General features: G+C 43.6%; 1 long non-coding RNA gene across 4 annotated transcripts in view; it reads left to right on the forward strand.

Annotated features, from left to right (window-relative positions):
• The first annotated feature begins 2,197 nt into the window (after window positions 1–2,197).
• LOC138105128 (uncharacterized) overlaps window positions 2,198–15,132 on the forward strand; it is a 42,849-nt gene continuing 29,914 nt past the window's right edge. Inside the window, exons 1-3 of one of the 4 annotated variants that reach the window (XR_011148393.1) lie at window positions 2,198–2,464; window positions 3,471–3,550; window positions 5,128–6,253. This is a non-coding gene — a long non-coding RNA (uncharacterized lncRNA). Of the gene's footprint in view, window positions 2,465–3,470; window positions 3,551–5,127; window positions 6,254–13,563; window positions 13,660–14,307; window positions 14,835–15,132 lie in introns of those variants that run through there. The other 3 variants (XR_011148392.1, XR_011148394.1, XR_011148391.1) reach the window with 3 other exon arrangements.

The raw sequence follows: 15,132 nt of genomic DNA on the forward strand, positions 1-15,132 counted from the left end.
AAAGTAGAAAGGGATACCTGTGCATTTGAGATGCGATGGAGAGAACATTAAGAAGATGTGAACATAGCCTTACACTACAACCAGGCTTAGTCAGACATAAATTTTCAAATGAACTACATTTACTGGCTGTAGTTTCATGTTTTAATGTGAACTGTATAATGAAGATATATTCATGATTAATTTTATTGGATTATATAATGAAGATTCAAATCATGTTAACCAAATTCCATCCTGGTCCCCATCCCTATCTGGTGAGTCTGCGCCTTCAGGGTCACCTTACTAATAGACTGGAACTTGACTTATGTTTCCAGTCATGCAAATAATTAGTACAACCAGTAGTAACGAAACTATTAGAAGAAAAGTAATTACCATAATTACCAGTTGAAGTATTCACAGCAATAGAGCCCCAAATCCTTAGATATATTGCTTAGTTTCCTCATTGTTATTCAGCCTTCTTCACTAACTTTGACCAAAAACATGGAGTTATTTTCGGCAATGGAGGATGAAAGGATGTCAGGAAAATCCATGTTTTCTTTCTCTTGGTCTCAATTTCTAGTTTTTAGCATGGAACACATATGAAGCATGATCCATCAGAACACCTGCAGCCTAGTCATGTCCCTGACCGTTCAGTAGTCTGCTACATCCTCTTGCAGAAAATCATCTGATTTCTAATGGGCAGCCACAACTCTTTCTGGGTCGGAGAAGCAGAGTAATTTCCTGATACGCTAAATGGGAGAGTCCAGAGAGAATTAGATTTCCAAGACCAACTGCTAAAACCCTAGAAAAAATTTAAAATACTTCCATCAACACCTACAAGAAATACCAATTTCCATAACCCACCATTTGTACTTTGTGTCCAGAATGGCACTGTACTTTTTTCTTTCAAGTTTCAGAAGTTTCCTGGATGACTGGCTGTGGCTGCCATAAGATATTCTGGAATACATAGGTTTGGGTTGTGATGAATCCTACTACAGCAGTTTGGGATCATCCATTGTCTCAGAACCCTTTACGGTGCACATCACATCTGAGATGCAATGCCTCATGAGTAAAACAGAATCAAAGAAACACAGAATTATGAGGGTCAGAAAGCACTTTTGAAGGTCATCATAAAGCTATAGAATGGCTTGGTTTGGAAGGAACCTTCAAGGTGATGCATTTCCAACCCCCTGCCATGGGCAGGGACACCTTACACTAGACCAGATTGCTCAAAGCCCCATCCAACCTGGCCTTGAACACTTTCAGGGATGTTCACCACTTCTTTGGGAAAACCGTTCCAGTACTTTACCACCCTCAGAAGAAAGAATTTTTACCTAATGTGTAGTATAACCCTTCTTTCTTTCAGTTTAAAACCAAAGCCCTTGTCCTATCATTACACACCCTTGTAAAAAGTCCCTCTCCATCTTTCTGCAAGGCTCCCTTCAGGTCCTGAAAGGTTGAAATTAGGTCACCCCCAAATCTTCTCTTTTCCAGGCTGAAAAATTCCATCTGTCTCAGCCTTTCCTCATAAGAGAAGTTCTCCATCCCTCTAATCGTCTTGTTGGCCCTCCTCTGGACTTGCTCCCACAGGTCCATGTCCTTCCTGTGCTGGGAGCCCAGAGCTGGATGCAGCACTCCAGGTGGGGTCTCAGCAGAGCAGAGCAGAGGGGCAGAATCCCCTCCCTCACCCTGCTGCCCACACTGCTTTGGATGCAGCCCAGGACAGGTTTCGCTTTCTGAGCTGTGAGTGCACGTGGCTGGGTCATGTCCAGCCTCTCATCCACCAGCACCCCCAAGTCCTTCTCAGCAGGGCTGCTCTCGACCTGTTCATCCTCAGCTTGATACCAGTCCTCTAGTTCAACTCCCCAGTTCAAACAGGGTCACCTAGAAGCAGGTTGCCCAGGACCATGTCCAACCATATCCAACCATATCTCCAAGGATGGAGACTCAAAAACTTCCTTGGGTAACCTGTGTCAGATTTTGACAACCCTTGTGGTGAAAAATTGTTTTCTTGTGTGCAGCTGGAATATCATGTGTTCTAATTTGTGTCTGTTACCTCTTGTCCCATCAGTGGTCACTACTAAGAATAATCTGGCTTCCTCACCTCCATTCACTCCCATCAGGTGTTTCTAATCAATACACATTGATCAGGTGCCTTTAATTCTTCTCTTAGCTGAGGAGTCCTGTCTCTTTCAGCCTCTCCTCACATGGAAAAAAGAAAGAAATTTTCAACCTATTATCTGAAAAATTTTGGAAGTTTTCCTAAATAAGAAATTTGAGACATTAATCTTGATCTAGTTTTCATCATAAGATATGCAATTTCAGTTCAGTGTGCAAGTGCCAGATTAAATCATTAACAGGGCAATAATTTGGCAGTTTTGGTCATGAAGCTCATCAGAGCACATCTGGAGATTTCACACGTGTTTTGCCCAGGCTGGATGCTTAAAAGCACAGTGGTGGCAGAGCAATGCCATGGTTACCATTCAAGGTATGTGTGCGTTGACAACTTGCACTGTGTCCAGAATTTCCAGGCTGTTTTGATCAAAAGCTATTGAAAAAGATATGAGGGTGGTGCAAGGAATAACTGTTGGGAGAATCTGCCACGGTCTTGCTCTTGGTGGGAAGGTGTTGGTAGTGAGAACTACACAATGTGGGATATCACTCATCACTAGCGCAGAAACCAAAGGAAGAAGGTGCTAACGTCTATCATTGAACACTGAGGTAGGCTGTAGCTGAGAGTAGGCATTGATTTGCCTTGCCAAAGAAAACTCTTTCTCCACAGTTTCTCAATATAGTAGTCAGAAGTGACATTTGCTATAAGATTACATAATTTTTGATGCCTTGTTTTGTGAATCAGCCTTGCTTGGCAATGGACAAACCTGTGTTGCTTGGCTTGTAGAGGGCATTAAATTCCAAAAGTTCAGTTAACAGTTTTGGTCCCAATTTTAAGTATTTTTTCCTCCTATAGTGGGTGATATTTCTCATTAAACTACGCTACCAGTGTTCAAGAAGCTGCCACAACTGACAGAAGTGTCTTTCTGGACGCATCATGATACCTCACTGGACAAATGTTCTGCATTCCTCTTATCTGTTTGCTTATTTTGATCATACTTTTAAAGGCTCAGGGACTGACATTCCCTAACCTGGCAGTATATTATGATCACATCCCTAAATCTCAGATCTCTCTGAACCTGCAGAAGATAAGTGTTTGCTGAAATTGTTTGTGAGCCTGTTCTTTGTCCGTGTTGTTTGTGGCACTACAAAGCTTGTGAGCACCTGTTGCTGATCAGGACACTTTTTGCACTAATGACTGTACAAACCCCAAACAGGAAGGTGGTCTGTGACTTCAAATCCCATAGATCACAAAGGCACCCACCTCCTTTCATCCTGGAGAAGTTTACCCTCCAAGCACAGGTTTCTGTCTCCTTATGTCTCACTATGCATGCGCTAAAATATTTTTCAGTACAAGCTGGTAAATGTTCTACTTATTACAGGTGACACTTTTGTTTGACTGAAGAGAGGAAATTCAGAGATAAATCCTGTGTTATAATTTGCTAATGCATCCAGACTACCTGTAAGTCAAGCAGTGTCATTCTTTCATGTCTCCTTTAAAGTGACAAAATACCCTTATTTTCCAGATTGTGAACAGTGGCATGGAGAGATACGTCCCAGCTCCTTCAGGGAACTTATTTCAGTGAAAGTGTGGATTTCAGTGATTTTCCCAGCCTGCAGGGAGCAGCAAACTGCAGCTTCCCAAAGTCTAGGTTAATAATGTCCTACCAAAGATAGTCTGCTTCCCTCACCCACGAGCATTTTTCTACAGAAAAAAAAAATACTAATGAATAAAGCTGCCATAGCTCAGTCCAGGAGGAAAGATGTTTTTCCATCAGATAAAAGGAATGTCTCTAGTCTCTTTGTCAGGGCCTTCCAACTAATCTAAGATGGCAGAGGAAATTTTTATGTGCTAAACTATTTTCTCACTAATCTTATTTTAAGCAAAGTAACATAATGAGCATTTATTTGGGACACTCAGTATAGTTTTCTTAAAGGCAGACAAAAAAGGAAATCTGGTATTTGTTTTATTCTACTTTAGCACTTTATCTGACAGCTTGACATAAGAGCAGGCATAAGAGCATAGCTCTGTATAAAATACTAATCTTAAATGATCACAAACCAATTTTCTTCTCCAGATTATCTAACACAGTCTAACTGGAAAGAATGGATCCTGTGTATAAAAATAATCTGGAGATGCTATTCTTGTAGCAGGGCAGTATTTTTTTTTTCTGAAATCTATTTTAAATGCTTTTATTAGTTAGTTCTGTGGGGGGTTTTTCCAGGTTGCTTTGTAAATCTTTGGAAACTCTGAATTCTCAAGTGCTGTCTCTTGATAATGAATTCTGGAAGAGTGACTAACAAAAAGCCATGCATCTTGAGTGGCATTTGAGCTGCCCCAGAAAAATAAAAAGTGCTCGATGAGTGTGTCTCACAGCCTTTTAGCTGGATATTTAGGTAGACTTCTGAAAGTAGTGAGTTCACAGTGGCTCAGTGGGTTGCCATGATGGCTCTGAAGGTGTCACACTGTGATCCTTTACCATGAGTTTGATCAGATTACAGGCTGCATACACTGACGTCAAGTGACAGCATTCAGACATATGTAAAGTATGAGAACAGCCTTTCTGAACTCAGTACAATAATTGATGCTTTTTAATTTGGGATCACAATATTCCAAACCTGGTGATGCAAACACAATTATCCCAATCCCCTCCTTGATATGTACCAGAAGAAAAGTATAAGGAGTAGATATTAAGCCACTAGAAGGTTGGGGACAATGCTCAAGTGTTGGGAATTCATTAAAAAACAACTTTGACATCTTGACAACTGTAAAAATTCATTGATTGTATTTTGCTGTTTCTGAAATCTCTTAAGTTTTGCATGTTTCAAATGTCAGGTAGGTTTCTGAAATGCCAGAGCAAAAGAATAAGATGTGAGCTTCAGGTGCCCTCTTCATCATGTATTAAGGTCTTTTTCCCAGTCGATCTCATCTGGAATTACTGATTTCTTTCGTTTCATCTGGAATTGCTACTGTGGTGTCTTTCTGTAATTCTGTATTTTAATACCAAAATTCTAGTGTTTGTTCTTTTTTATTAACAGATTTATTGAGGGAATATGATGCCTGCAACATTAGGATTTTGTTCCTGATGCTCCAGCATGCTGTTGACATCTCAAGTACTCCTAATGTATCACCTCCTCCTGGTTCCTTGGCCCCCTGTGCCAGGCACCCCCGGCTGCCTGGGGCAGGGGACAGGCTGTCCTGCTCTGTTGTGTGGTCATGTTCACCTTGCTCCTTGCCACCAGCCTTGCCAGCTGACAGCACCATCATTGCCTGCCTCTGCAGGAAAGGGTCTGGGTAGGTGTATACAAGTGAGAGGAGTCAGAGAGGCTGAGAGTCCATTAAAGGAAAAATATTTAGACAAATTAATGAGGAGTTGCTATGAGACGCTGTCATGGGGTAAGAACTGTGTTGCACCAGGGAACTGGCTATTTGAAGTGCAAATCTCTAAGCTTTTGTAGTGCCATCTCTTAAACACCCTAGTTATTTTCTGCAGTGGTCTGTTTATCTCCTTCAGTCACTGTTCAGGAGCCCTGTGCCTTCCTGCAGGAATGGCCTCACCTCTGCTTGAGGCTTTGCAGGAGCGTGCTGCAGAGCGTGCTGCAGGCTGTGAGCCCACAGGTGGATCTGTGGGAGCGCTGAGCTGTACCAAGCACTGTGGAAAACTGAGGTCACTGGAAAAGTGGTCCAGAGCACTCAGACCCGATCCAGAGCTTACTGAATTCAATGGGAGTCCCTCCACAGCCCTGCTTGGCCACAGAGCCCTGGGGTGATCCCAGTGGGTTACCTGTGTGGAAGCAGCTCCACCTTCATGGAGCCCATGGCAGGACCAACTATTTTTCTTCTGTTGTTACTACATATTAGTGGAAAGGAGTCTGAGACACACAAACAGCCTGTCTGGATCTGTACAGCCCTGTGACAGTACTGCCTGAATGGCAGTCCCCTCCCTGAGCACGGGCAAGAGAAATCGACATTAGCTGCAATTCGGTTTCCCATACAGCAGATGGAGTTTTCTATTTATAATACCACAGCATTCTGTCAGAGAAAGGAGAGATGGCAAAACCCGCACCAACACCCTGGAGCCAAGGACCCATGAACATGGGAAAGCTGCCTTCTGCATCCAACTGTTGGTGGGCTCTGGCAGGCCTAGCTACCTCAGAAACAGATGTGAGTAATTAATATTTGACTTGATTTAGCTGATCAATCCTAGATAAATTGCTTGAAGATTAATCACAAGGTTCTGAGTCACTTTTATTTTCGTTTTTACCTGACTTCTTGTAAGATTTCTGCCACATGTGAAAGGAGTATAAGGACTATGATGTGCAAAGAAACTACATGGGGGGAATCTCACCGCCACCATGAAGTGTTTGGTGAAAGGACTGGTAGTGATAAGGTATCAAAAGGACTCAAAAAGTCTGTATACAAAAATGTCTATTCTTGGACAGATTTATAGGGGAAAAATCAAGAGGTGAATAATTGCCTCATGTTCCAGCATGTGAATCAATAATAGTCCTACTAATTGGTCCCTGGCAGCTTTATTCAGATGCAAACCTCTCAGCCATGATTTGTGTCTGTCTCATTTCCCACCAGGCTTCATTGGTACCAGTATTATCTGAAGTCACACGTAGCAGTGTTGTTAGCTAGTAGACAGCTGTTCACCAATGGCTGAATGTCAACGTGCATAAAAAGAAAAATATCATTGCATCCTTCAGTCAAGTGTAAAAGTGCGGATTGTCTGAAATCACTCCGACTGTGGTGGAGTTACAACAGCCAGGTATTTAATCTAGAAAGTACACTGGTGTCATTTAGCTGCAAAGTGCTGCTCAAAGATTATTCATTATTGATGCATTACAGTGCTTCTGGCCAATTGTTTAGTGCTGGATATCTCTAAAAGTAAATTATTACCATAGAATATACACTATCCACTTCTGTTTATGTTTTTAAATTACAATGAGAGCTAGCTGAAATTCCACTGTAACTATGGCTTACTCTGGTGTCCTGGGAATTTTGCTTCGGTTCAAGATGACTTCTGTTTAAAGACTTACAGTCTCCATAAATCTTACAGATGATTTTTTTATTGTATTATCTGTTGTCAATTTTTAGCAAAATCTTGCAACTGAGTACTAGGCTGCAAATATAGTAAATGCAATGATGCCCTAAAGCCCAGACAGGTGAAGGACAGTGGGCCTAAGGGTATTATTCTTACTAATAGTTCTTTTTATTTACTTTTACTCATTAATATTTGTTGAGCTATCTGTCCTCAGGTACCAAAAATTTTTCATGTTAAATAGGATTTAATCAAAACCTCCATTGAATGAGTGGTAGAGCTGCAAGGTAAAGCACTTGTATGTAGTGCCAAAGGTAAATTTGCCTGTACAATCGAAGGTTTGCATTTTGTATTTGTGAGGGTGCACTAAGGTCTTTCAAATAATGGCATAGCCACACTCTGGTTTTCTCTCAGAGCTCCCAGTCTTATCAAGAAGGACAAAACTGTTTGTGCTCTGAGGTCAAAGTGGTATTCAACATTTTTCCCCCCTTAGCTTTGTATCCAGTTGCATAGCTCTCAAACATGCAGACCAGGGAAAATCAGGGAAAGGTGGAGAAAATGGTGAGGGAGATGGATGGGGAATACCATTTCATTTGTATACTAGGGCCCACACAAAGCACAGTATGCCTCTGTGGCGTTTGAACCAGGACAAACCCTCTGCCATCTATGTGATGGGGAGGCAGAAATGCTGGTGTGCCCATTTCACTTACTCAGTACTGCAGTGTCCTGCCTGAACTGATGCCCTGGACAAGCATCCCTTGGCTTTGTACAGAAAAAGCAATGACAACCCATTATTTTTCCACCATTTCTTGTCCTCACAATTGTGACCTGAGCATTGCTGGTGTGCCCAGCCCCTACAGAGAGTAGGAAGAGGAGGGAGAAAGTGAGTCTTCCTTGGGAAAGTGCTGGTGCTGTGTGTGCTGCCTTCCTGCCATCCCTCATACACTGACATCCTTTTGCAGGCTGCACAGGAAGAGTTTGAGGGCTGCCAGTGCAGCACAGGACACAATTTGGGGATCTAATAATTGTAGTGTTGTGTAGGTTTATGTAATGGCATCTGAAGCCTGCAGTGGTAAAGAAACATTACCCTACATTTCATAATTGCTGAGGGCTACTGGTAATTGCTCTCTCTTTAGAGTCAAGGGATGATAACCCTCACCACAGATGGCTGCAAGTTTAAACCATTTATTTATACTCCACTCAGGAGGTATTTGAATCTGACCTCAGACACTCTGACCCTAATGTTCTAGACTCTGATTCTAAGTATTAAGAAGTGTAGGATCCAGACAGACTGTTCAGGTTTAACAGTTACTTGAATTCAGCAAATTGTCTAATCTGAGCAAAATATGTGCTTAGTATAATGTTCTTAAATCTAATAATTAATAAATAAATCTATAATAATTAATAAATTAATCTAATAATCTAAGTTTCCTGCTCTTCATTAATTGCACATGTGATTTTGTTTCTGCTTTGTTTTACTATGTCACGTAATTAAATATAACATCTCCCAAGCCACTAAGCACATCTGCTAGTAGCACATATTTAGTGATTGTGTTGTAACAGATTCCCAGCCTGACGTATCATAGTAGATCAAGGCCTGGCTGGTACAACATCAGTAAGTGCTTTAAAGAAAGCAGACAAATCTAAGGGCTGCTTATGCCTATGAATGTAGAATAATCAGGATGCATTTGCAAAAGAGATAAATATGTTTTGGTTTTGTTTGCAGGTTGCTGCTCAAAGGTTAGCACATTCATTAGAGTATCTCAGAAATGGAGGGTTGAGTATCATCTAGGAGAGTTGCTTATCCAGTCCCCCCATGCCGGAGCAGGATCAGTTATCACTACTGGGAACAGACTGGAAGTGAAAGAATATTTTTCTGAGTCAAGCAAAATGCAAAATAAAGTTGATTAATTAGAGCAGCTCTGCTTCAAAGGCTCCTTATTCTTTAATATATTGATCACAGTGTTCAAAGTTCTGCATGATGCCTCCTCCCCAAAAAGAAGTTCCTAATTGAATATTGAACTATATTCTGATGAAACCTCATGTAAATTGCAAGAATTCAACTAATTAGTCAGCGTTAAGTGAATGTCAGAATTAAAGGCAGCTTCAATGCTCAGTTAGTGTGCAAGTCTGTGATTTGAACCTTCTTTTTTTTAAGTGAAGAAATAAAGTTGCACAGATTCACAAGTGGGGTGCCTGGTCCAAGAGTCTATGTAGAGATGTATTCATCCCTTATTGGTGCAAAATGGAGTCATTCCTACCAAAGTCAACAGAAAGGGTTTGAGATGTTGAGTTTAGGCAGTGAAGAGAGTGGGAAAGGAGCTTGAGGAGTTTAGTGCACTTGTGAGTTAAAAGAACAATCCCTCAGGTTGCTTACAGAAGTAGCAGAAGTCTGTCCTGCCAAGCCTCCTTCCCCTTCTCACCATGCTTTTTGCTTTGTTGCCTCCGTGAGGAAGCTCCTAATCCTGTAGGAGTCGGGAGATGGACAGTAATTCCATTGGTTAGAAAGGGCCCTGTGATGTGATGATGATCCAGGGCAGGTGATTTGACCTGCACATGCTGCTTTGGGTTCCTCAGCGCACAGGGAGAAGGGGCACTATCGATGTGACACTGAGAGAAAATCTTACTGTGGGTATTATGGCAGCTGAAATGAAGAGTTAAGCAAAAGAGAGAATTTTAAAAAAAAAGGTCTGTTCATTCTGATCCTAACAGCTTATTAGCCAAAGCAAAGTTATTTTAACAACTCTGTAGTCAAAGCTAGGGATTTTTCCATTCCCTCCTTCCGCTTACTGAAAGCTTTGCAAAGACAAAGAGGGCTCAAAAGCAGCTGTGTTGTGTTTCCCACACTCACTGTCTTTTTTCTCACCAAGCTTGAGGGTCACAGTGGCTTCTTGTGCACAGATGTCTGCTGGTGGGCAGCCCCCATTAGCTGGGGGTGGCCTCAGCAGCTGGCTATGAGGCTCTTCTGGCCCTCAGGCTCTGTCATGTACCCTTTTTGTTCTGGCAAAAAAAAGTGCACATATTGTAGATGTATCATAGGCACCAGTTATTTCTGAACTGGAGTCAATAACTGCAGTTGAAAAAAAGAAAATAAATGGGGGAAGATACCAAAAAGCAGAAGCTTTCATTTAGACATTTGAATAATTAAAAATATCATCCTATTGAGCTTGACATATTCTAGAGAAAAAGTTTCTCACTTTCATTTCAAGAGAGTGCTGTTTTCATTTAAAACTGATCTGCCTCTAAAAGCAATGGTAACAAGAGAACAACAAAACTGAAACATTGATTTTTCTTTTGCCTGAGAAGAACTTTGAAGACTGGCCTAAAAAAGTTTATCTGGAATTGGGATTTGTTGTTCTTTTTGGTATGTGGCAACTTGAAAAGGAAAACAAGATACTCTGCTGTATTTTTGCTTCATTCAGTAGCAGTCTCTATCTTCCTTCCCACTCCCACCCACCAAACCAGTTGGGCTAACACATTTCCTTGACCAGTTCTAGATGTAACTGACAGAGTGCCAGGAAATGAGACAGCCATTAAGTGATATTTATTCATTTTTACTATGCTTTCATTAAATCCTCACAGAGTGCTCAGTCTCTGATAATCCCTTTTCCCAACCAACTTCTCATGCAGTGGCACTCAGCAGAATCACATCTGTGTCTAGAATGGAAAAGCAGAAGTCTACACTTGAGTTATAAATAGCTCATAAATGTAGTTATGAATAGTTATAAATAGCATCAGAAATCTGTTTTTTTCAAAGGCTAGTAAGGCTCTTCCCATTATGGGGAACATTGGAGAAGGCAGGTAGTATATATTGTAGTGAAAACTACCTGTACTTGCCATGTGAAGTAAAAGAGTGCATAACTCAGACCGGATAGTGACCTTTTCATCATGTTACAAAGCAAAGCTTACTTCATCAGCTAAGCATGACCCGAATATCTTTCCATGTATTTCTGTCTGTGTTCCCTTAGGTGAAGCTTTCAGATGGCTGTAGCTTCAGTGACCATCTAGAGAGTTCAGTTCTCTCTGTTCCGGGTGGAAATTTCTTTTCTTCTTGTTGTCATGGATTACCTTACTATGCCAGCCTGTACTCTTGAACAGCTATTGCTAATCGTGTGAAGCTGAAGAGTATCTGAGATTACATTTGAGTACTTACAATAACAAGACTACCATAATCATTAAAATCATGTCCAGAAACATTTTTTACCTCTGCTGTCCAGAGGAAGAAACCAGCCAGTGTGAAAGAGAGAGTGAGGCATGGCTGTTTGAAGGGAAGATCTTCAGGACTGTAAATTCCCTTAATAGATCAGAAATATTTATGTCTGTTTGGCTTATTTAAGCAGGGTAATTGTACTGCATTGTGAAATGGACCACAAGCATCTCAGCCTAAGGATGCCGGGGGGGCCTTGGGCGATTTCTTCTCTCATCTAAACAAATGCCCTGAAGTCCATAACTGTGGAGACATCCTTTGCCTCACTGATTCAATGTGGTTTCCATGAGCATCTATTTGATGACTCTTTAAACACTATTCTTCTTCTGAGCTGTCTCCTTTCACTTGTTAGTACTTAGCACTTTATGCTGATGGTGCACAACTTTATTTTTGTCCATAGTGACTTTGGTGAGGAAGGGCTTTTATCTGTAGTTACATAAGTCTCACAGGGAACATGAACAAGTTTGGGCCAGGAGCTGTGCTCATAAAGCAGGAATGAGACATCGACTGAGCACCACCAAATGAATTGATATGAATGTCTAGCACGGTCTATGGAAAAAAAAATCCAGGTGATTCTCTTTAACACAAGCTTGCTTTGGAGTCACTCATGCAGTTAAGCAATTTGGAAAATACTATCTAGTTAGCACAGTAGCAGCTTGAATTTGCAGAAGTTCACTGCTTTATTAACTACCCACTTAGCAATGAAGCTGCAAAAAATGTGAATGCTAACATTTCTCTATTGGCCTCATCTGAAAAAAATCTGATCAGCTGTTATATGACTCCTGGATCGCTCTAATTGTTAAAAAAGGAAACTGGAAAACTTGTCTCTTAGAGGTTGTACCAGACTGCAGTAATGCTTTTCTGTATTCAGACAAGCTGAATTTTGATTATTGTCCAGCTTATTTCCTTTGAACTGCCAGCACAGGCTTTTTGTCTTTTCAAACATTTAATCTCTGTTTTGCTGATGCCAGAGTTCAGCTTATTTTGCCCTGTGTTTGAAATACTGTTTTCTTCAGAAGCTGCAGATCATGGACTTATCTACAGATTCTCACAGACACTTAAGGTCAATGCCTTCCTCTTTTTCACCAGTATGCAATTGTCATCTCTCTATTGCAAAGCACTCTGTACGTGTTCAGTCAAACAGTGCTGTTAAATTTCTATCTCAGTGGACTAAAAGGTTATTTAGTACATTTATATAATGTTCCTGACCATCCTAGGTCCCACTCTAATAAAGACTTATGCTTAAGCTTGGCATCATGCACTGGCCACTGGCACTGCATTCAAGTGTTTAATCAGCCAAGGCATAAAGATCTGCCGAAGCTTAAACCTTGGTAGAACTTGTGTCTTCAGGTGACTGGCAACTTGTTTGATGTTATTTACATAGAATCGGTGTTCAGGTAGCTGATATAGCCCAGAGGTATAAACAAATCAAGAATTGTAACGGGAAGGAAGAATATTGTGTTTCACCAATGGTTACAGTTAAAAATGCAAATCCCCTTTCAAACACAGGACCAGGGGTTTGTACATTCAACAGAGTGTGTGTATGGAGGGGGGTTGTTCCAGTTGCATAGATCACCCATTTATTCTCCATAAATTTCCAGCGTGGAGAGAATAAAATCCTTTGTGCCCCCAGAATTGCCAGTGAACCTGTCTGAATTCTGTTTTTGAACCTTTCACCTCTGAAAAAATCAATGTATCTCCCTATTTCCAGTGCTGAATTTCACATTCTTAGCCAAATCTTCTGAGAACTCTGCTAAAAAAAGTTAAAAGCAACTTTAAATTTTAAATAACTCTTGTGAATTACTGCAGCTCCTGGGGTGAAAGATCAGTTCTCTACCCCCCACAAAGAATGACCCAGCTCTGCAACCCTCCAACACAGATCCCTGGGGACACCCCCGGGAGATGAGGGAAAGGAAACCAGCCATACCTGCACCTACCTACCTACCACCTTTTCCCACCTCTGTTTATGCCTGTAAAGTGACACTTTCATCCCCAAGTCCTTGTCAGCACAGCAGTGGCACGAGTCTATTACTAATACAGGTCTGCTCACTACCTAATTCCAGCCCTTACTGAAACCCTAAGAGAGAAGATAGAAGGAAGTTTTGTTTTCAGTGAGGGTGGCAAAATCCTGGCACAGGTTACCCAGAGAGATGGTCGGTGGCCCATCCCTGAAAACATCCAAGGCCAGGCTGGGTGGGGCCTGAGCAACTTGATCGAGTTGAAGATGTCCCTGGTCATTGCAGTGGGTTGGACTAGATGGCCTTTAAAGGTCCCTTCCAAACTATTCTACGATTCTTTGCTTATAAAAGCCAAAAACATGTAAGAAAGGCAGGGGTTGATCACAGGAGAGCCCTCCTGCCGCGATCGGGGTGCCGGTGCCGGTCAGGAGGGCCGGTGCGGGGCTGTGTGTGCCGCGGCGGTGAGCGGGCTGGGGCGGTGAGCGGGCTCCGGCGATGAGCGGGCCGGGGCGGTGAGCGAGCTCCGGCGGTGAGCGGGCCGGGGCGGTGAGCGGGCCGGGGTGGTGAGCGGGCTGGGGCGGTGAGCGGGCCGGGGCGGTGAGCGGGCTCCGGCGATGAGCGGGCCGGGGCGGTGAGCGGGCTCCGGCGATGAGCGGGCCGGGGCGGTGAGCGAGCTCCGGCGGTGAGCGGGCCGGGGCGGTGAGCGGGCCGGGGCGGTGAGCGGGCCGGGGCGGTGAGCGGGCTCCGGCGGTGAGCGGGCCGGGGCGGTGAGCGGGCCGGGGCGGTGAGCGGGCTCCGGCGATGAGCGGGCCGGGGCGGTGAGCGAGCTCCGGCGGTGAGCGGGCCGGGGCGGTGAGCGGGCCGGGGCGGTGAGCGGGCTCCGGCGGTGAGCGGGCCGGGGCGGTGAGCGGGCCGGGGCGGTGAGCGGGCCGGGGCGGTGAGCGGGCTCCGGCGGTGAGCGGGCCGGGGCGGTGAGCGGGCCGGGGCGGTGAGCGGGCTCCGGCGGTGAGCGAGCCGGGGCGGTGAGCGGGCTCCGGCGGTGAGCGGGCCGGGGCGGTGAGCGGGCCGGGGCGGTGAGCGAGCTCCGGCGGCTCCCGGCCGGCGCTGGCGGCGCCCGCGAGGAGGAGCCCGAGGGATGCTCGGCGTGAGGCTCCGCGCTGCGCCGGCCGCGCTTCGTTCCGGAGGCCATCAGCGTGGGAGACAGGGGCCAAACACGCCTTTTAGAAAGCGTATTGCCCAAGCAGTCCCGTGTTACGGTACAGGTGTGTCCGTGCGTGGCGAAGTAGTAAAATGTGCGTTGTAAAACAAGGCAGTATTAAAACAAAAAAAAGTCTATAAAGCATAAACATCAAATGTAATGTCACAGCAGTTGCATTTTTTGCTTTCCAGTGCATGAAAATCTGCTCCGTGTGTCTATCTGACTCTTCCTACTGCTGCTCTTTTTTAACAACCATCTTAAGCACAGCATTGTGTAAATGATGGCAGCAGTTCTCCAGAACGTGTTTAACCAGCTGACTTTCTTGGTCCTTGCTTAAGGTAAAGTCCTTAAAGGAACAGTTACTGCTAGTATTGTGATGTTCATTTTGTTGTGTGCAGAAAGAGTTTTTGTTAAAGTCCACATGAAGCCCATTTTCCTCAGAGCTTTGACTGCAAGTGGATTTTTGTTTGGTGTTCAGGCTGCAATTTCAGAGGGAAAAAGGTTTTTCCTTTTTTCATGTTTGCTGCTTTGCTAGAGTTAGACCAACTTATTCCAGCAGGGAATGAACATTTCTCCCCAGGCACCCAATAACGTATTTTAGAGTTCAGGCTGCTTCAGGGTTCATTCATTCAGTGA

Source organism: Aphelocoma coerulescens, chromosome 2 (genome assembly GCF_041296385.1).
Source record: "Aphelocoma coerulescens isolate FSJ_1873_10779 chromosome 2, UR_Acoe_1.0, whole genome shotgun sequence".
Lineage (NCBI taxonomy): Eukaryota > Metazoa > Chordata > Aves > Passeriformes > Corvidae > Aphelocoma > Aphelocoma coerulescens.